The sequence below is a fragment of the Anarhichas minor genome, unplaced genomic scaffold (assembly GCF_050575085.1).
Source record: "Anarhichas minor isolate MPS153535 unplaced genomic scaffold, ASM5057508v1 ptg000049l, whole genome shotgun sequence".
Classification (NCBI taxonomy): domain Eukaryota; kingdom Metazoa; phylum Chordata; class Actinopteri; order Perciformes; family Anarhichadidae; genus Anarhichas; species Anarhichas minor.
Genome location: NW_027466495.1, coordinates 1,981,448 through 2,003,184, shown reverse-complemented (window position 1 = coordinate 2,003,184; position 21,737 = coordinate 1,981,448).

The following is a 21,737-nucleotide window of genomic DNA, read 5'->3' as shown; positions in this document are numbered from 1 at the left end:
TCTCCTAGTCAGGGTGGCAGTGGCTACAGGGCAGCCCATATGTCCTTTCGACTTGGCAACCTTCTCCAGCTGTCGTAGGTCTACAACAGGGTGAGCGTCCATAGAGTCACATCTGGATCACCTACAAACTGGAAAGGGGACAAGAAGGAATCCTTACTCAGTGGCAGAAGGCTCTCAATAAGCTCTTCTTCATGTACGGAAAGATGGCAAAACCCATGATGTGTTACTTTAACACATACGGTGAGACCAGCTCACCTATTGAGAAACCTCACCTTGTATACGTGATCTAAATATTTTTGGTCAGATCCCAAGCTTCTAACCATCGGTGAGAAGTTTGACGGCTCAATCAAGAGCTTTACGTTACAGTGCAGCTGTTCCCACTGCAATCTGATACAAAGTGTGCAGTGATGCAAGGCAAGCCCCTAAGCGTCTGCCAAGCTTACGATCCCTTTTACCTTTACTTGTGAATAAGACCCCTAGATACCCAAACTCATCCACTTTGAGATGTTCATTTTTCATCTGGATTGAGAAATATGCTCCAATTTACATCTTGATTCACAGATGCAAACTGCTCTATTGCACATGAGGTTAAAGTCCAATGAAGTTTGCCAATCCAAGGGCACTGTTCTTGAACACAATGCAGCTTTAAAGAGGCCTTTTGTTTAGGGCTATTGTTTTTATGAATTAATCTTCTGATCATTATTGTTTGGTCCATAAAATGCCAGACAACGGTGAAAAATGCTCAGCACAATTTTCTAAAACCTAAGATGATGTCTTCGAATAGCTTTTTTTGTTTGTCCACGGATACTAAGTTTATACAACAGAGACAAACAGCAAATCCTCACATTTGCGAAACAGCAATCAGCGAATGATTTTTCCATGACTCAAGGCCTGAGATTATTGATTACCAAAATGATTGGCAAATCATTTTCTGTTGATCCACTTGTGAATTATTTGTTCCTACTGTTGTCTGCCAAAGGCTATGGACCAGACAAAACTAACACCACAAATGCAGATCAATTATCATTGTATGTAAAGTACTACATTTAGACTGTTTAGTGAACTAAGTACTGGGAACTACAATTTCCCAGTATTTTTTTTTTGTTTATCAGTAGGAACTGAATACAAATACATTCAAATTCTCAAATGCAGGGATATGTTCACCGCATGTGTTCCACTTTTAAGATAGCTCGACCTTAAATAATTTCCTTTAAAAATAAGGTCTGAAAGTGCCTTGCGGCTACAGTTAACTTGGCAACAAAATGGTCCTTAACTGCGACCCCACTCAGTAAATGTGTCTCGACTCTAGAGGTGAAAGACAGAGAGCCATGGATCTTTCAGACCGCTGTGCTAATTAAAGGTATCAGTCATGAGAGACTCATGTCAGTTTATAAGGCGAAGATGCAGACAGGGGCCTCATTTGTCACTGCTCAGATTTATATCCAATAAGAATTCAATTGCTTGGCATAAATGCACGGTTTGATGTATGGTTTTTTTTGTGTGTGTGTGTAAGTGAAGGGGGAGCAGAGGAGTCTCTAAAAGAGAGAAAAGCACAGCAGAGTGGTAAAACATGGCTGTGGGTGTTTTTCAAAGTCAAGGATGCTTCTTTGGCAAGACAGGTCCTTTTTAAGTCTGGTCCTGCAGAGGCGAGGCAAGACTCCTTCCTGGCGTTCAGAGAGCACACATTGGAACAGTCTAGCAAGTGTGACAGTGTGCAGAACAAATTAATGTGTCGTTTTATTAAACTTCATTTTGAATAATTCAGTACATTCCAATTTTTTCATAGGAATGTTAATTGCATTCCAATTTTTTTTTATTTTTTATTATGATTTCTAAACGTACAAAAAATACAGTTAATATACTCTTCTCAAAGCCACCGGACTCCATTTTAAAACAGTTTTACCTCGTTGATTGTAAGACGCACTTCATTCAAACTCGACGGAAACAAAATAAAACTCATCAAAACTGTCTTGGTAAGCTCTTTCCACTGGTCCAACAATCACCAACTCTGGTTTGGTTGAAATAAAGCCCTAGTTTACGTAGGACTGTGAAAATATTCTGTCTCTACTCGGCTGTCTCTCTCTGCCGTTGCTGGCTGTAATAGCTCACTGAACGAGGGTCAGGATATGCATCATGCGCATAGGATTTTTGAGGGATTGTGTTTTAGGAGCGTGGAGCATGGAGGATACACGCATGCATCCTTGAAAATCTGAAGGAGGAACTCAGTCCTCAATAGAATTCGAAGAATCCTCGACGTTGGAAAAGTGATTTGGCAGGATTCGATGATGTGGCATCCTTGAAGTTCAGCTGTTGAAGGATCCTTCCTTGACTTTGAGAAACAGCCAGCGTCTCCTTACCCACCCCTCTCCCATTCTCACACACACCGGGTGTATCATACTGTGTACATAGCACACTTTGAGAAGACCTCAATATCAGGTTACATGAGGAAGAGTCGGAGATGACTGGACCATGGAAACTGGTGACCATTACTGGATTAATAAGTAAAGCAGAAGGATCAGTGTCTCTTTCCACTGCTGATGTGCAGACTGCAGAGATTACACAACAGCACTATGCAGAAAACTCATTGAAGAATATGAGCATTTTTGTTGTAGTACATGCAACAAAAAGTGATATCGCATATATTAGTTTTAGATTTTAGTTGTACCTTAACCGGTGAGAATTGGTTGTGCGAATAAGCTAATTGTTCAGATACTATACTTCTTAGATTGTCCATACTTGTTGTTACCCTGGACACAAAACCAAACACCGTTTTGTGACTGTATCAATGCAATTTTCTCAAGTGGCGCAGTGAAAGAATCATTTTTGCCCTCTTCTGTGCCATCGTGATGAAGTACCTGACAGCTTAGGAAAACAGTTATTTTCTGTGTCTGAGAGCATCACATGGGTATCTGCTTAACAGCCATCTGTAGAGGTGATGCCAGTGTATACTGTGTGGGTTGTGTTGCTGGGTTAATGTTGCTCACCACGTGTCAGTCAAAGTTTTTGGTGGTTGTTTCAGGGTTTGACATTAACGCTTGCCCACTTGCCTTGGGCAAGCGAACTCTGTGTGCGGGCAAGTAGAATGCCTCGTGCAGTTGTACGATTGGGCGAGTGAAAAATAATAAATGTGATCTTTATTAGGGGCCGATGTTCAGTAATATGCAATTGGGAGATCAGCATTAAGTTGCAGTTTGATTGATATTGGCACTTGTATTGTATCATGCTCTATATTGTGTGAGCAAGTATGTTGCTTTTTTATGTTAAGTGTAAAAAATAGTATACTGAGATGATTACTCTGTTTTCAATTATGTATTGGTATGTTGTATCAAATTGGAGATTTCTGTCTGTGTTTAGTTAGTATATATATTTATTCAAAACGTTGTCTGTGGTAATACTGTATGAGCACAAAAAGGAGACTTTGAAATGTGTGTCTGGAAATACTGCAGTCAAATTCTGGCAGTTTGACCAGCTGCTCGTTTGGTCCTTGTGCAATTGATGCAATCATGAGTAAATTGTGGGGAAATCCTACCCAATGGTTTTGACTTTCAGCAGCTAATTCAAATGATAATGATAATAGGTGCTGCTTTCCCCCATGGCTTTGGCAGTTTGGTTGAAAAATGGAACCTATACTTCAACCAATTTTAAATCAATATTCAAATAAATTACTGGTTGATATTCTTCCTGCTGCTTTGCGTGTGAAAAGACCCTCTCCTAGCTGGACACACTAGGACTAGAAATTGCTCCATGCAAAAATGCACTTCAAAGTCCATGTTACACCTTGGCTGCTCTTTTCCACGTTCTTAGGTTGTGGTAAACGGTGCTATATGTTGTAAGACACTGTTGTGACAGTTGTTGGTGCTCACTAAACCGAGGTCAGACACATCGGAATGTGTTTCGGAGGTTGAGAAAATGTCTTACAAGTGCCCCAAGGACAGAACTATCTCTTGCATGATTGGGTGTCATTGTAACTGGGAGAGAAGTCAAATAAAACCCAGACACATTGTCGGACTAATTTGACTCAAACTTCTCGCAGTAGAATGGTTATTTCTGCTTTTAATCTTAAACTGGCAGATTGGCACCTCAAATTGGTGGTTCTCCCCCTCGCTTTGCTGCCCTAACGACTTGGTCTTTTCCTCTTATCCAATTGTCTCTATAGCACAAATGCAAAAGTACTCTCATGTGCATAGAAGCTAACAACCATGCCACCCTGGACAGAGATGGACTGTTTCTGGGATTCCCCTCTCTTTATTCCTTTTATTTTTATTTTTTTATTTTTTTATTCTGTTAGACAGTTTCAGACATTAAGTGCATCAAAGTGAGGAGAATGATCTTGCTATTTCATGACAAATCATAATTTAATAACTTGCATGCTTGCAGCATAAAGATTTCCTCAGAAAACTTTGCCATACTAAGCAGCACAAACCTCAGAATGCAGCCAGACACAGCAGGTGCACTGCACAAAGCCAAACACGTATAGCTATACTGCACCACCACCTGGGTGATCTGTCTTTACAGAGGTACTGTATGTAGTTCCGTGGTGTGGTTTTGGTGTGAAGTAGGTAGGAGGAAACTTATGTGTTCAGTTTGCGGCTATTTTTAACAGCGGCTCCCTGCCAGCATAAAGTTAGACATGCACACTCCCTCTACCCTAGCTCCTAGAATATCTTGCAGGCACTTGTATTCCAACACTAACATGTTAGTGTTGGAATACAAGCAGAGAGTGTGAGGGGGAATGACATGCAACAAAGGTCCCGGATTGCTGCAAACCAGGAAGTTGTTTCTTTTGCCCCTTAACCCCATAGGCCACGAGGGTCACTGAAAATCTTGGCTTTTAAGGCCAGACAGCAACCTCGTGTTCACAAAAGGGAAGCCAATACAGAAGTGCATGCATTCTTTCAAATGGCCAGCAGGGGGCGACTCCTCAGGGTTTTTGATAGTAAAAAAGTATTATGAGAAAATGACCCTACTTTTCACTTGATTATTTTTTTTTTTAACCTCAGTAAACATAAACATGAGTTTAAGGTCTCAATTGCTACAAGTCTTCTTTAATACATCATGATCATTTAGTAAATGATGGTCCCATTTAGAGCAAAACAGAAAAGAAAGCATGGGTATGCTTCAGGGCGCTGACACCTTGTGATTGACGGGTCGCAACTACAGCGTTGTCCATTCTGAGAGTTGTCTGTTTTTCTCCTGTCAACTTTTATGCTTTCAAAGTGTGTTTTCAGTTCAATAAAGTTCATTGGTTTTTTGGTCGCCTAAATATTTCTGGTTTAAAAAAAAAAACATGGTCATGGTCAAAATGCCAAATTTGAGGCTTCAAAAAGGTAGTCCAGAAACCAATGGGTGACGTCAGGGTGAATGCAGCCATCTTCTTTTCTACAGTCTATGTTGAAGACCAAATTTTTCATTTAACTCTTTTTGAGTAATGCAGACTGTAGTGTTAAAGCAGCGATTAGATAATTGTATATATTCATGATGTTGTAATGTGCTTTGCCCAGATATATTTCTATCCAAATATCTATATTTATCCGCTTATCCGGGGCTGGTTCGCGGGTGCGGCAGGCTAAGGAAAGTAGACGAGAGGTCCCTCTCCCCAGCAACTTTCCCCAGCTCTCTCTTGGGAACCCTGAGTCTTTCCCAGGCCAGATGAGAATCATCCCAGTGCATGCTGAAGGTCACGGTCGGATTAAGCCAACAGGACCACATCATCTGCAAAGAGCACAGACACAATTTTGAGTTTCCCAAACCGGACATCCTCCTCCCCCCTTGCTGCGCCTTAAGATCCTGTCCATGAAAATCCCAAACAAAATGGGTGACATGGGTTCTTAGGTTGCCGCCACAAGAGGCACCAATGACCTTCTGACCATAACTCTTAACAGCAACCAGATCTGTTTGTGTCCCATGCAATACACGTGGCCCAAAGGTGGGAGAATAGGTAAAGCCCAGTGGTGCATGAGATGCGTCGTACAGGGTGAAGTATTTTCAATTTGCTGAAAATATTTTTAAAAAAGGTCCTGCACGATGCCTTTGACCCACAACTACAACATTTTAAAGTGTGTTTGAAGTCTATGATTTATTGAGCACTTAATATTTTCATATGACTGCTGTTGCCACAACAGAGTTAAGCATTGACAGTTCTGAAGGTTTTGTGGTGAAGAAATTTGAGTCATGAAATACAGTTGATTTTAGTGAGTTTGAAGGTATCGATGGCGTGTGATAAATCTTTTATCACACGGCATCTGATCCCTGGGTGAGCATTCAAGCTCTCTAGCTGTATCTGGATGTGAAATTGAGTTGCAATGCGACCTCTTTTCCTGGCTCCTCTTGACCTTAAGCTCCCAACAGTTGGCACTGTACATATTGCAGGCAACCTCCACTGCAAGATATATGCTGTCGATATATCGGTGATCGGAAAATGGATTATGGCATGTATTAAATTATTGTTTTTGCGAACACTTCATTGGGTGTCATATTTCCGATCACTTTGGAGATCTGTACTTTCTGTTGCTGTTGAATCGTATTGTGTTCTACTGAGAGATGTTTCTGATATGTTTATCCCAGTATATCAAAGCAGTGTAGCAGTATAGCAAATCTGTGTAGAATTGTGCAGAAAACATTTAAAATCAAACTCCTATGAGTGCACCTCTCCAGCTCCTCTGTGCTGCTGCATATTTAACGCCCTCTGAGTCAAACACACTCCAGAAAAAAAAAAAGAATAAATATGTTTTTACTTCACTCTGAAGTAAGCAATAACTCTAAATATTTATCGGATTTGCTTAGCAGTACACAAAGCTTGGGCATGCTTTTAAGTTAAGATATGACATGCATAATGAGTTAAATAAAGGGGGGGGGGGGGGATTTGTTTTAATGAAAAATAACAAAAACATGATACATGTTCGATGTATGGCAGTATAATAGAACAGAACTAACTGGAAGACAAATGGAAGACTTGGTCAAAAAACAGAATGAAAAAAAAAAAATGCTTTTTATTATTATAGCTAAAAAACATATTTCAAGAATGTAGAAGGGCATAAAATGTATTTGTGTGAGGGGTGAGATGAGTGAGTGATCATGGGTCATGAGAGGCACAAAACCAAACCTCTCTCTGAACTTCAGTCAATCAGCACAGCAATCAGCAGCTGTGAGATTGAGAGCTCTAAGCGTAGGGATGTAGCTGATTCCCACTCAGTCTACAGATTTGCTCCAATTTCTTTTGAAATGAAGTCACTAATGGGTCTATAAAAGTGACCCATTAAGTCGTCAGCAGAAAGACTGGTTGAAGTGCACAAACTATTATTGGCCCCTCCAATTTGAAGTCCGTCAGAAATCCTTTTGATTTGTTTTCTTGACCGTTGTAAAAAATAAAAACAAATCACTAATAATACCAAAGTGCAACTAAATACAAAAAAAAGTAAATGACTTGTTTCTTCTTTGCTGAATCAGGTTTGTCTCAAAGTGCAGTATAACGGGATAGTGAAGAGGGGTCTGTCCCTTCATTCTTTCATACTTCCTCCTTTTGGGGTTTGGAGAGGTATGAAAACAAGGCCTAACAACCTCAGACTGGTAAGCTTGTGAATTATTCACAAGTCTATGGGCATGTAATATTGTGTCTCAACACAGTCTCTCTCACACACACACACACACACACACACACACACGCACACACACACAATTAACTTGGATTTTACTTTTTGTTTTGTTCTAAAGCATCACTTTTGTGACTTGGCTTGTTATGACATCACACTTCAGCCCTCTCCCAAATGCATTCCCCTTGCATAACAGAATGTTAGGTTGGGTGATTTTAAAGATTCATCAGTGTGTCTGCAGCCTCACCCTGTCTCCTCATTTAGTATAGTTAGTGTCTTCTAACTATATCAGGTTAGGGATGATATAAAGGATGAATTAGGTAAATTCAATACCATTTTTATATTTCTTTTACTTTTCACTATTGCTATTAGCTTGAGATATTATAGGTTTCCAATTATTATACACATCAGGTCTTAATCAGCACATGTTTACCCTCTACTGTGTCCACGTATTGCAAGGACAAACCATAATTTAAATGGATTCCAGATTGAAAACTTATATTACTCCCAAATTGGTTGAACAGTCCTGTATGATGTAATACACAGAACCAACTATATGCTAATCATTTCTTCAGGCTGTCTCGTTCTTTTTTTGTATACCAGCAATGTTTTGTCAGCAAAGTATAATTTGTGTTATGGTTAGTTTTGGAGACACAACATACCAATTTTCCTTCTGTACCACAAACTCATGAATTATGGATTCAAATAAATATGCATGAAACCCACTGAGCCCCATTACAGGTTGAATCCTGGATGCAATGGAATAATTGTTACACAAAGTTAGTTGTGTTGCGGCTTTTCGGTGTTTGGAGGACAGATTGCATATGCAGTAATTTAGTGGTTTGTGCCTGGCCTTTTTATGGATTTTTGAGTCAAAGAAAATGTTCAAAAATCAATTTGTTGCGTTAGGACCCATTCAGTTGATTTGGGAGTCATCTGAAATGGCGTTGGAACCCTCACTGCACTAGGGTTGAACACAGTTTGGTAATTTCTTGACTTTGGTACATTTGGGATTCAGAGGGGAAATGTTTTAGCAGTAACGAAAGTTGCACACATAAACTGTGACAACTGATTTACACAGAATATCAACGCAGATATAATCTATATCTATATCTAAATCTTATCGGAGTCATATGTCGCTTGAATTCAACGCCTATAAAAGCATTGTCCTGATACCAACCTTCTGTGGTTAAATTGTTAAATACAGCTACTTTAAGACACCTTTTAGCAAACTATCATATTCAGAAAACTACAATTAGTAGCCTCATAGTTGCTCTTCTATAGCACACAGCCTTTTTTGTGTTGCACTATTAATCAATGTGCAGAGAGTTAATTGTCTGCAGTGCAACCTTCTTTTTTTTTTACAAGTTGTTTTGCTTCATCTTGAACAGCATCGCCTTCTGTCTGTTCATTTGTAACACTGACCTCAGCTGACGGCGGGTTTAGCGTTTTCCATGAGGCATCAACACGGTGGCTTTACTGAACTAACGATAGGATGTCTTGCTGGAAGTCGAACACAATAATGTCACTGAGATGCCGGTGTAGCATTATGAAAAGGGGAATACGTCCCACAGATATCGTCTGGTTACCTTGCAACAAATGGTTTCCACTACTCTCACTACACTTACCCGTGAAAACGCTCTCTTCCCTCCATGTGTCAATACACCCGGCGGTGACAGGTGAAATGAGTTGCGATAGCTGCACCTTGTCAAGTCTGCTATGATAACTGGGACATCTGACTTAAATTCAAACGGTTAGCAGAAGACGACTCCTTTCCCTGGATGAATGATTTTTTTTTTTTTTCAATAGCCACTGTGCCTTCCATCAGGCCTATTATTTGCAGGAGCATCTTTGGTAAAACTGACAATTGATCGCCTTTAGGGAACATGCAGAAGAGGAGCAGTGATGGTGTGGAAAAGGGGACGGCAATTATGCATGTGTTTCCATTAATGTCCATGTTGAAAAGGGAACGACTCTAGAGAATGTCAGGCGAAGTGGGGAGAAAGAGTGCGGTATATTCTATTTCAAAATCAGCATAATGTTGTTTCAGAACAAATAGATTTTCACCAGCTGGAATATAATCACGTTTGTATGATGTTAAATGGTTTGTTTGTGCTTATGCTTTGTCTATCTAGAAAGGTCCCAGGTCCATTGATGTCGGGATGAATTTTACCTTCATGCTGAATGTTACTTCCCTAGACAGATAACTTTATTTCATTATAAGTCAAACTCTTGAATCAAGTTTTAGGACAGCATTAGAGAAGGCAGCTTCAACAACAAGAGTGTAGAGATCTCATCAAGGGGAAATGATCTGTGCTTCAATGTGAATCAACACTTAACTTTGCAAAGAACAAACAGCAGTGCAGCTGGGTGAGGTTAGAGTCCTAATCCTGCCAGAACAAGCAGTCATCCAATAATCAAACGGTGGCTGGATCGAAGGAGGCGGAGATCAACATGTCAACAACAAGCCTGTCCGACACCAACCAATAGTTTTAACATCGAAATTGACCAACGCTGCCCTTAGGTTGTCACGATCGAGTGGTGAAAGTGGGCGCGAGATAAACAAGCAGCTGTTTGAGGACTGATGTAACCTAAAACAATGCCACGTAAGCACTATCAGAAAGTGTGTACGCAGCTATGGAAGAACACCAATTTGTCCTCACTTTTGCTCTTCAAGGCGATGCCGTTTGCCAACTTTCCACAAACTAGAGGCCATGAGCATTTATTCTGACCGTTCTCTTATAGCTGTGCCAGATGACATAAAAAACAATATAATTCATGGCTCTCATTATACTAAATGTTCACGAGTGAGCGGCAACTTCTCAGCGGAGCATCTTCCTCCTCTTGTGATCCTCTTTATTGATTTAACCACCATGCAGCAGCTTCAGGTGCAACGCGGTATTTGTGAGACAGCCCGCGTTCTCATAAACAGATATATCACAGCCCGGCAGTGTTTTCAGAAGCATGCTATTTTTGTCCCATCGGGCTGAAGTGATCGCCAGACAGTCCAGGACCAAATAATCACTTTCAGCATGCAGCTCAGAAAACCGGCCCCTTCCTATGTCACCGATCCAAAGTGTGTGTGGGAGCGCTCGAGGTCATTATATCCCACTGGAAAGTTAATCTCGCACCAATTAGTTCCAGCCCAGGAGCTACCACCGGGCGCTGTGCTACGAAATACTGGTATCCTTTGGGAACCCCCCCCCCCCCCCCCCCCCCCCCCACACACACACACACACACACACACACACACTCTCCCACCTTTTTTCTTTCCACAGATCGACTTCTACACAATGAAGCGTGGCCTTGCTTTCACACACACACACACACACACTCACACACTATCTCTCCCTCTAAGGTTTACTGTATTGATCCAGCCATCATTCTATTTTAGATCTGCAATTACGTCTGGTGATATTACTGGGGGTGTTACATGACTCTTCTAATTGCCGTGTCAATACGATGTCCGAGTTTTAGCTTCTCTATGGTTTGAGCTACGAGTTAAGTGCATCTGATGTAGCTTTTTAATTTTTCAAACAATAATTTCTTCCTGGTCTTGTCGGTGAAGTATGCCATCATCCTCTTAAAAAATGACCATCATACGCAGCTTAATATGGATAAATGCGTTCTTTGACGCCGTTGTTCCAGAGTACTCCACTTCCTTGGGTGCATTTTATTTAATTGATTGTCCCGTGGGGACAAGTTCCAACAAACTGTGGGTTAGGGGATGTCTACCGAATTTGAATATGGTGCTGCCTGCTTTGACACATTGTTGTAGTGATGTTGGACTCGGTGTTGGATGACCACTGTTGACCCAACCCTATTTCAAATTAGAAATGATTTGAGCATGTTAAATAACTGACAATCTGGAAATTGTTAAAGTACACGTCAAAAAAATGAAAGGAATTCCTCTATATTGTGCTTTAAATTACCGTTTGCAGTATGCTTTAAGTTGGAAATCCTCTTGCCCAGCTATCAAGGCTCCTTGTCAGGTGATTTTCTTTCCCTGCTTCTCATTTTGTCTCCACCCTGCTTTCACTTTTTTTTCTCACTTTTCTCCTTTATTTTGCACCCTTGTTTATCCCACTGCCTGTCATTTCCTCATTGCTTGATTTCTCACTCCGAGCCCCCGTTACCTTCCTCTCCCACTCCACTTTAAGCTCAACAACTACTTTTCACAAGTCTGTGTGACATGACCGGGGGGCCTGTAAACAGAGAAGATGACATCCAGATGAATGTGTGACAGGGAGCTGTTCAGTAGTTCAGGACTGCTATCTTACACATGCATACATGCTTAGCATTGATCTCATTGTGGAAGTCAGTCTTTATTTGAGGATCAAATACTTTAGTATTGAATGTTTCCATATAAATAAAGTTTTCTCGTTAAACGGTCTCGCCAATTTCTGTGTTGATTTAAATAAATATGATTAACGGGAAAGGTGAGCCACAAAATGCCGTAATCTATTCTAGAGTTGCCTCTTGTAATGTACGTATGTTTTTATGTGAATGAATCTCCATTAGTAGGCCTTGATCATACCAGACTGTTATTGTCTGCAAGTGTCATTAACATGTGATCTTGCCCTCAGGGTATCACCTGACAATTTATCAGAAGCCAGGTCAGCAGTGTGTCTCCAGGGATGGCAATAATAGTCATTTGGTAAGTCAAACTATTGGATGGATTGACAGGAAGTTTTGAACAGACATTCATAATCCTCAGAGGATGTCTATCCCCATACCAACACCAAAAGGTTGGTGTTTTTTGGTTCAGTTTCTCAATGACAATTTGATTAAATTACCATTAAATCTGGCACAGAGGATGAATCCTAATGCTTTGTTGAGCCCCTGACTTTTACTGTTGTGCCATCGTCAGGTCAACATTTGACATCCATGTAACCAAAGCGATTTTGACTTTTTATCTAGCACCCGGTTTTGGTAAATGATGAAATACCTGGAAAACTAATGATTTTAGCATGGCTCTAGATTCTTGGTCTTTTTTTTTTTTTAACCCATTCATATCGGCTGTATAGTGACCCTCACATTGAGCCAAATAGTTTTTTAATGAGCACAAAGTCTTTAAATGCAAATAGCCTCTATCATACCATGCTGTTTAATTGTGTTCACAATTACCAAATATGTGTGAGCTACCAATGATGCTTATATTCTATATATATATATATATATATAGAAATATGCAGGCAATGCACTTGAAAATACAGCTTTAATTGAATTATAATCACAAGCTACTTACCATTCTTACTATGTTTATATATTACAATAGCCTTGTTAATACTATTGACCACTGAACCATTACAAAACTGAATTCATAATTTTTAACTTAATTTTCTCTGTGGAGGCAAAATAACTACTACAGATGTAACAGTAAGTATGGACATAGAAGTAAAGACTGCATTTATTTTCCAGCCCAACTCTTTGCAAGATTTTTCCTCAGTCTTCTCCATCTCTATCTGATCCTTCAGCCTAATGTTTGGGCCATGGCTGCTGGCTGCTTTAGCTGTGAGGACATTGGACTTCAGTTTGGGGCCCCTCCAGACACAGAGATGTGCTTATGTTGAGAATTGCTCATGCTCCACTGGAGAATTTGGCTGTCTTTGCCAGCCAAGCCTCCTCATGGCAGATTTGTCTGCTCACTTATTGTGACTAATTCCTTTTGCTAGCAAAGGAACTGCCCGACCCGCATTGAGACCCCCCTAAAGAGCCAGACTTAGCAGGTTTCCCCCAAGACTTGATGTTGATGATGTTTTTTTTCATGTAAGGAGGATACTTCTGCTGCGACTGAGAGGGAGAGAGGTACTTTCAGCAGTGACCCTCTTGTTTTTTTTAATCGTGTTATATCATTGCCAGATAGAAGTGAGGTAACATGTCTGACGCAAACAAGATACTTCAAATTCCACTGTCAAAAGCTGTCTTGTGCTACATCACCAATGGTGTCACACATTCATGAATATGCCATTAGTAGCTGTTCTATTTTGTAGCAACTACAGGGACTGTTAAGAGTGTAGCCCTAATATACTGCAGTGTAGGACAAACCAAGCGAGTAGCGGTATACTGCTACTACTTTTAAATATTCAGCTTCTTGTAATACAGGACAGCTCTCATGCTGGCAGACTGGTACAAGCAAATAGGGATGAGTCAGACATTTAAAAATAACAGCTTCTCACTAATGATTCCCTCCTCCTGCTAACTCTCACACATTATCAGTCACAATTTGTTCTTTTGCATAGCAATAACACTTCAAAATCATATATGGAGATTTTTTTCATTAAGTTAACTCTGAAAGAACTGCTATCATCTGAAAGCAAACGGGTGTTATTTCTATTATAAATTGAATCGAATAAAAAGTTTTGGAAAATGTAGTTGATATATTAGACTAATTACACTTATATTATTTTCATCTTGTGAGTCTGTGTGGGTCATCATGGCCAGATGTGTTCCTGGAGACACCGACTGAAGCGGGAACTACTATAGAAGTGATTTTGGTTTTTATTTCTGTCTCTGTGGACAGACTTTGTCTACAAAATAGCGTCACAACTGTGAAAGATTCAGTCACGAGACTTAACAGGTGTGTGGTTGAGATCAAAATGAAGGTGAAGCGAGGTCCGAGCAAGTGCGCCGGACGTATTGGGGTCGGAAGTGGGGAAGGGGCCATTGGCCCCCAGACTATACGAACCTGGCTCAAAATGGCATTGTGCCTGGTGTGGTCCCATCGCAAGATGGTCTCAAGTTACTTTTTCGTATATTGTAAACATTGGCAATAAAATGCATAGAAGTATGTTAAATATGCAAGTTGGGATGTAGTGATTGTAACCCATCCATCACAAACACCACCCATAACAAATGAATCCATTAAAATCTGTTTTTTGTCATTTCTAAGACATGTCATTTTGTAATGTAAGTGAAGGCTGTGTATCTCTGGATGTGAACTCTATTTCAACCCCATCCTTGGAGAGTTCTCTTGTAATTGAAATAGGGACAGTGTCCCTGAGACCGGCACCATCACCTCATCCTCTATATACAAATGGATTGTTAAATGGACAGCCAGCAAATGTTTGAGTTGATTTTTGTCACCCACAATCTGTCACAGTGAGTATTCGTCAGTGCACGTATTGATTTAGCAATATGGGTGAGATTGGCTGGGAGTTAGGAAGCAGAACATCAAACCACAAATCAAGAGTTCAGAGAGCACTCGGGGTACAGGTAGTGCTGGACTAAATCATGACTGAAAAAGCTGCAAGGAAGACATTGTGGTCAATCCATAAATTCGTTTTCAAAGGAACACACTAGCGGGGCTTAAAAGAAAGCAGCTCATCTGTACCCAAACTGCAGGTGCATTGGTCAAAAGATGCTGTGTTAATTAAAATGTCAGGGCAAACAGTCAGCACAATTGTAGAAAGTTGACATTTCTACTAATGCCATGTTAGTGAGAGCACGGATGCATTTGTGGTGTCAAGGCAAATGAACTAACTCTTTCCTCTGAACACTCTGTTTTAGGTTTACAAATGCGTTGGGTAGTTTTGAGCACAGTCCAACTACGGGTGACGGACCGTACGATCGATTCAGATCCGTTGGCGAACCAGTCGACTTGTTGACGACGCACAGCCTATATCGTAGAATTGTACAAGTCTCCTTGTTATTCGTCAGCCTTTGTATTATGATTCAGTGACTGCATCTACTTGTACTCATGGGTTCTAAATGAGAATACCACTTTCTGATCCTAATTGGGTCGAATCCCCTTTGAACCTGTCACCGTGCTGCAGGCAGCATCTTCTTTGGATATACTCAAATTAAAGTGCACCTACAAAATGAGCAGGCGTACACACCTACGCAGTGAGCAAAACTCGTACACAAGCACGCTCACACACAGAGTATACACACACACACACTCATAGGTTTGCACACACCGAGAGCACTCATCTGAGGAGTTTGACTTTAGCAGATTGTCAGCGTTTGCAGACAGACACGTCAACATCACAGGACTCCCCCCCCCCCCCCCCACACACACACACCCCCTCCCCCCCATGACAGGCGTCTCCATGGCACCCCTCAGATCACTGTGGCGCCACCGCGGCGGCTCCTTACATTTCAATCTCCCCCTCTCTTCTTCCCCCACCGCTCGAGCACCGGGGTCTAGAAATATGTTTCAGAACAGAAGCAGGGCTTTGCCCACACACATACACACGCGAACCACGTGCTCGCTTACTAACTTTTAGAAAAAGGGAACATCATCATTCTGCATCCATGCAGTATTAAAGTGGGACACAGTCAGAATAGGGGTACATATCACATCAATGTGAGTATCATACATTACCTCATACTGGGTCACTCAGGCGGCACTTCACTGTCTATTTTTCCTGTCTTTGTGCAGTGAGGGAAGATATGGTCAGTTAAATGATATATATATATATATATATATATATATATATATATATATATATATATATATATATATATATATATATATATATATATATATATATATATATATATATATATATATATATATATATATATATATATATATATATATATATATATATATATATATATATATATATATATATATATATATATATATATATATATATATATATATATATATATATATATATATGATGTATATATATATATATATATATATATATATGATGTATATATATATATATATATATATATATATATATATATATATATATATATATATATATATATATATATATATATATATATATATATATATATATATATATATATATATATATATATATATATATATATATATATATATATATATATATATATATATATATGATGTATATATATATATATATATATATATATATATATATATATATATATTGATGTATTTCATTATCTGTATTTTATCTGGAATAAAAGTATCAAGATACTATTCGAGGAATGATGTTTTTTTTTCCCTCTCAAAATACTGGATGCTTGTTGCGTCTCACAGTCCAAAAGGTATTTAAACTAGTTGGATTGGATCCCCAAAATGGCCCGCAGGTATGAATAAGTGTGAGGGATGAGTCTAATCCAAATGTCCACCTTTACAGACTCAGACACTTTGATGCTCCTTTCCGATAACTCCACAAGGGCTCAGAGCTGTCCAACTGTGGAATCGGCAAGTGCGTTGAAGTCTCTCCAGGAAGACTTTTCATTTCCTTTTCTACACTTTCAGGAAGTTGTAAGAATTCATGGAAGGAGTTAGCCAAAAGAAAAGGACATGTAAATAGTGTTTGTTCGTCCTGGCATGGAATGTTGAGAGTTTCGGATTTTTATTTTTATTTGATCCAATAAGTTTAGTGTACTTGCTGAACAGCCAGCAACCAATAAACTGCTGTCTCTTAAAGTAAGCATGAAGGAGCCTGACTTCACAGGCCACAGAAATTCCTCTGCCCCTTGTAACATTTGATGTCACATGGTGCCGCTTCATTCTTACCATTTCCATTTCAGGACCGTACACCATCTTGAGCACTTAAATGGTGCCAGCTAAAAGCTGCGAGGGTTCAGTAGTTCAGGCTAGAGATCTGCAAATATCCACTCAGTTCCTCGTATCCTTAATAATGTTCACATTATACAGTAATCAAGTTGTTATCTCAGGAAAAAATGTGTTATTTGTGTAAAAAGCATGATGAACTGTAGGTTCTAAGAAAACCGACATGTATTGATACTCTTCTTGACTGCAGCTTTTTGTAGATGGTTGTGCGTCAGTGTTGCTGCCAGTGTCATGTCCTCTCTCTATTAGAGTCTGTTCGGGCTGAACACACTTTGGATCGGTTATAATTATCCCCGTATCTATTTGGCTTTGGTCCGACATGCGCTCTGCATCCTTAGGGTTAGGACCGAATTTCTGCACCCGTTCAGGATCTCTACTTCAAGCATAATATGGACACTGTGATGGGACCATTGCCTAGGTTGACATGAATGCAACAATGAGATGTTGGAGATGTTGTCACCTGCAGGTGACCGACTCAAACCAGCAGAGCTTTCTGCAGGATTCAAGTAGAGCAGAATCATAAAAAATTGAATGTAAGCTTACATGAAAAGTGAAACGCATTCCATGTAGAAGTTACTGGATTAGCTGAAGGGAGCTCATTACTGCGATAATGCAATGCCTGGCACCATGGCTTATTATGTTATTCCTCATTAATATTCTGCATTGTAATTGAGCAAAAAGTATGTGATGTATAGACATTTTCTATCAATTACTAAACAGACAGAAAAACTGTGAAGTAACATTTGAACTGCAGCCAATGCCAACAGCATACATTTTGGAAGTAGAATATAAGCAAGTGTAACCATCGGCATTTCTATGTATTTATGACTATTTCAAGTCTTCCTGACCCTATTTTTTACATAAGAAATAACACCTTAAATACTGACAAATAAACAAATACAGATCGAAAAGGCGGCCCAAACAATACATGATGGATTTTGTTTTCATTGCAGTGAGGTAAACGTGTAGCACCACCCTCAGACATGTTATTGATTTTACTGTTGCTGTTCCATGTGGCCTTGTGGTGGCAGATTTCTGAGGGCACTGGTGAGTGAAGGCCATCGACATGGCCTCTTGTGTTGCTGGGAAATGAACCCAGCAAAGAAGCTGGAGGGCACCAGTTTGAAATCCTCAGAGGATCTCGGTTCACTTGTTGAATTCATCTTTCTTTGTGTCATCATTTAGTTTCAAAGAGGTTTGTAGAGATTTCAGGTGCTTGTTCGGTACCGTGTAACACAAATTAGATGACACGTACCTTTTTATAAATAAAAGAGCAAGCATTTAATGTACTTGCTGTCCATGTTTTTGTCCACTCAGCTCATACAGCAAATGTAAACTTCTCCCAAACATCTGTACAGTCGTGCATGTGCGCACGCTTTCAACCGGGAGATGACTAATTGTAAAAAAGCAGGAGAACACAATCTTTGTACACCTTGTTCACTGACTTTTAATCATTCCCGGCTGTGGAAAGCACTGATCTTTCTTTCCTTGCATTTAGTTTCTACAAATCAAAAGTTTTATTGGTACATTTAAACATTTTTCCAGCAGTAACACAGGTGGATATGCTGTATTTTGTACCCATTTTATCTCCTTACAATCTGATTTCTAGTGCTTTTTTCAAATCCTGTGCACAAACAATTTATTTATTTAATTTATTGTAAGACAAGACCTGTATGATTTTAGATTCTTGCAACAGTATCTGATGTCACTCAAAATGTGAGGCATGCTGTTAAATATCTAGTGTGCTCAGGAGTGACTGTGCAGGATGCACCGTCATCCTCTTAGCTCAGTTAGTCCTGGATCCTTGTTTGTGTGCGTGTGTTTACACAGCTCATAATGCCACTGAACTGTCCCTCAGAGTAATTAAGGGCTTACCCCATGATCCACTCGGGCAACACAGGGGATTGGCTCCACTCGATACATCCAGAATTCCATCACCAGACTAGCAAACAATGAGCTAAAACATTGTGTGGTGTGCAACAGACAATCAATTTCTCCCATTTACAGTAGATCTGTAGATCCAGGTGCTGAGGCAGATGTGTTTTTTGGGCTACATCTACAAGTCTTGTTTGAATCGGTTTTGGCTGAATGATGTGAATTTTCATTCTACTGCACTCATTTTTACATTCTCTGTGCGGACCAGGTGAGAATTTATGCTGCGCTGGTCGTTGGTATCAGATGAGGGGTGATGTGTTCTGTGCTATAAGCTTCACATCGCCCCTCGATCTGTTTTCACAGAGGATTAGGATTGGGCCTCACTTAGTCTCCTACCGGATGTAGGCTGTGGGTATATGTGTATCATTGGCCACGTATTTCATGAGGCATTCTCCTCCCGTTCCACTATCTATTTTGCAATGGCGCCATTGCTCCATCCTGTGCTTAGTGTCGCCGAAGAAAATTGTCATTGTTTTAAAGAAATGCAAATGAGCCAAAGCATTTTTAGTTTTGTCCCCCTATAGCAGAATGATAAAGTGTGGAACCAGACCTTTCTGACCTAGTCTGGCTACGCGAGACAAGGTCTGAGTAGATGCCCTAATGATTACCTGCATCCCATATGCGTCCGTATGATATAAGTGTACGGGTATATGTGTGGTCAGCCTCTCCAGGTCTTTTTCCATTTTGAAGGCAGTCAGAGGTTAGGTTTTTAGGTTGGACCACTTGTGGTATTACATGACGGAAGAGTACTAGTGTAATGGTCCAATCTTTTAACCCACAGTGTCAGACAGTTTAGGGCTAAAATCATTTAACTTTGCCTCTTTAAGCCTGTGAGATCCATTGGAGGATGAAGCTGCTATGCCAACTACATATGGTTACAATGCACGGGTCATGTTTCAAAGCAACCCCTCTACCAATATATAGCTTTGAGTAGAAGACACGCTCTGTAGACATGGAATTCGTCTTTAAAGAGGTTTTAAAGCCAAATTTCAGCTCCGTCTGTAGTCGGCTTAGATTCATGGAAAATTGCAATAAATTCCAGTGAAGTCTCAGTTTCAATGTAAAAAAAAAAAAACGTCCTTGTCATAGTGAGAGTCCCTTACAAAGCACATATCTTAATCAATGGAGTCTCAAATCAAAGCCTGTGGGTTGTTGGTTAATAACGACTGTCATGAAGATGGATGGATCTTGAATTCATCCACTTGTGACCACTTCTTTTGTCAAGACAACAGCTCTTATTATTAGGAGCCAAGCATGAACACCCGCATGGCTATCGACAGATTTGTGTGTCTATTTATTGGTACACACACACACACACACACACACACACATACATCGAAACTGTCCCCCGAACCCACACCAATTTGAAACGAGCAAGGTTATTCATAAAGAGATAGATGTTGCTTTTTGTTTCTGCTGTCATTTGACAATCCATCTTAATGCATGATAATACTTGGCTGTTGGGTTTTTCCCAGTGCCAGGCTCCACACGACTGCATCCAGCTTGTCTGTTACAGAAGGCTGATGATAAAGACAAATTACTGTTCACAGGTGGCTCACTGTACTTCTCAGTGGCCAGAGAGGTGAAAAAGAGGCCATCATTTTATACACCTAGAACGTAGCAGGTGCTATATGTGAGATTATTAGAGGAACGCAAACTTGAGGTTAAAGGATTTGACATGTTTGGTACTTGTTGTTACAAACTCTGAATCCTCCAAGCAGACGTAATAGAGGTGCAAGATTAATTTAGGCAAATAGCCCAGTTTTATCGTGACTTAAAACGACACCTAATAGGCCACATATATAACAGTTGGAGTAATTCTGTTACACCATTGATTGCACCACATATCTGCTTTTTTGCAGACTAAAATAAGAGGATTTATGAGGACTATGTTAATGGGAAGTTTATTGCTATTCCATTCTGCGCCAAGGCTCGTCTTCCTCCGCCATTTAGCGGCGACAATATATTTACAAGACACTAATGGAAAAGGCAAGTGTGGCATGTTAAATATTTTTCACCTTATCAGCATGCGACTGGTATATGGTGAGGCATTTCAATGTCTCCCCCTTGATACCAAATCAATACCTCGACATGTGTAACCCCAACATGCTTTGACCGTAATGTCCTCTTAATTAAACGTGATGCAGTATCTGCTGAAATTGCAGTTGTGCTCCGCTCTCGGCAGCTTTACTCGGCCAATGACGATATTGACAGTCTATCTATCGAAACCATCTCACAGTACACAGGACATCTCTGTGTGGTGTGTGACTTTCATCAGGCGTGTTGACAAGGACAAATGATTTAAGAGGGAGTCTCTGTATACTTACTGTCTTCGTTACAATTGCACATGAAGTAGATGTATCGGAAAAGGTGCGATTGCTTACTATTTCACTACAGAAAGTGTGAAAATTGCCTGCGTAGTCAAAGCTTTTGGCAGAGAAACAGACACTTGTGCTGATGCCCGACATAAAGTTGGGTATTTTTTCCAGCTGCTTGTAAACCTGCATTGTCATACTATGTAGACATGTCCTTGCTACTGTATGTATCGTCAGGCACAGAATGTGCTTGTTGCCAGGGGATAGGAGGACTTTTGGGTATTATTCACTCTGGCTGTCATGTTCCCTGCTGCAGAATTAAGCATGCTCAAATGGAGCTAATTCAATAATTGACTGCCCCCCCCCCCC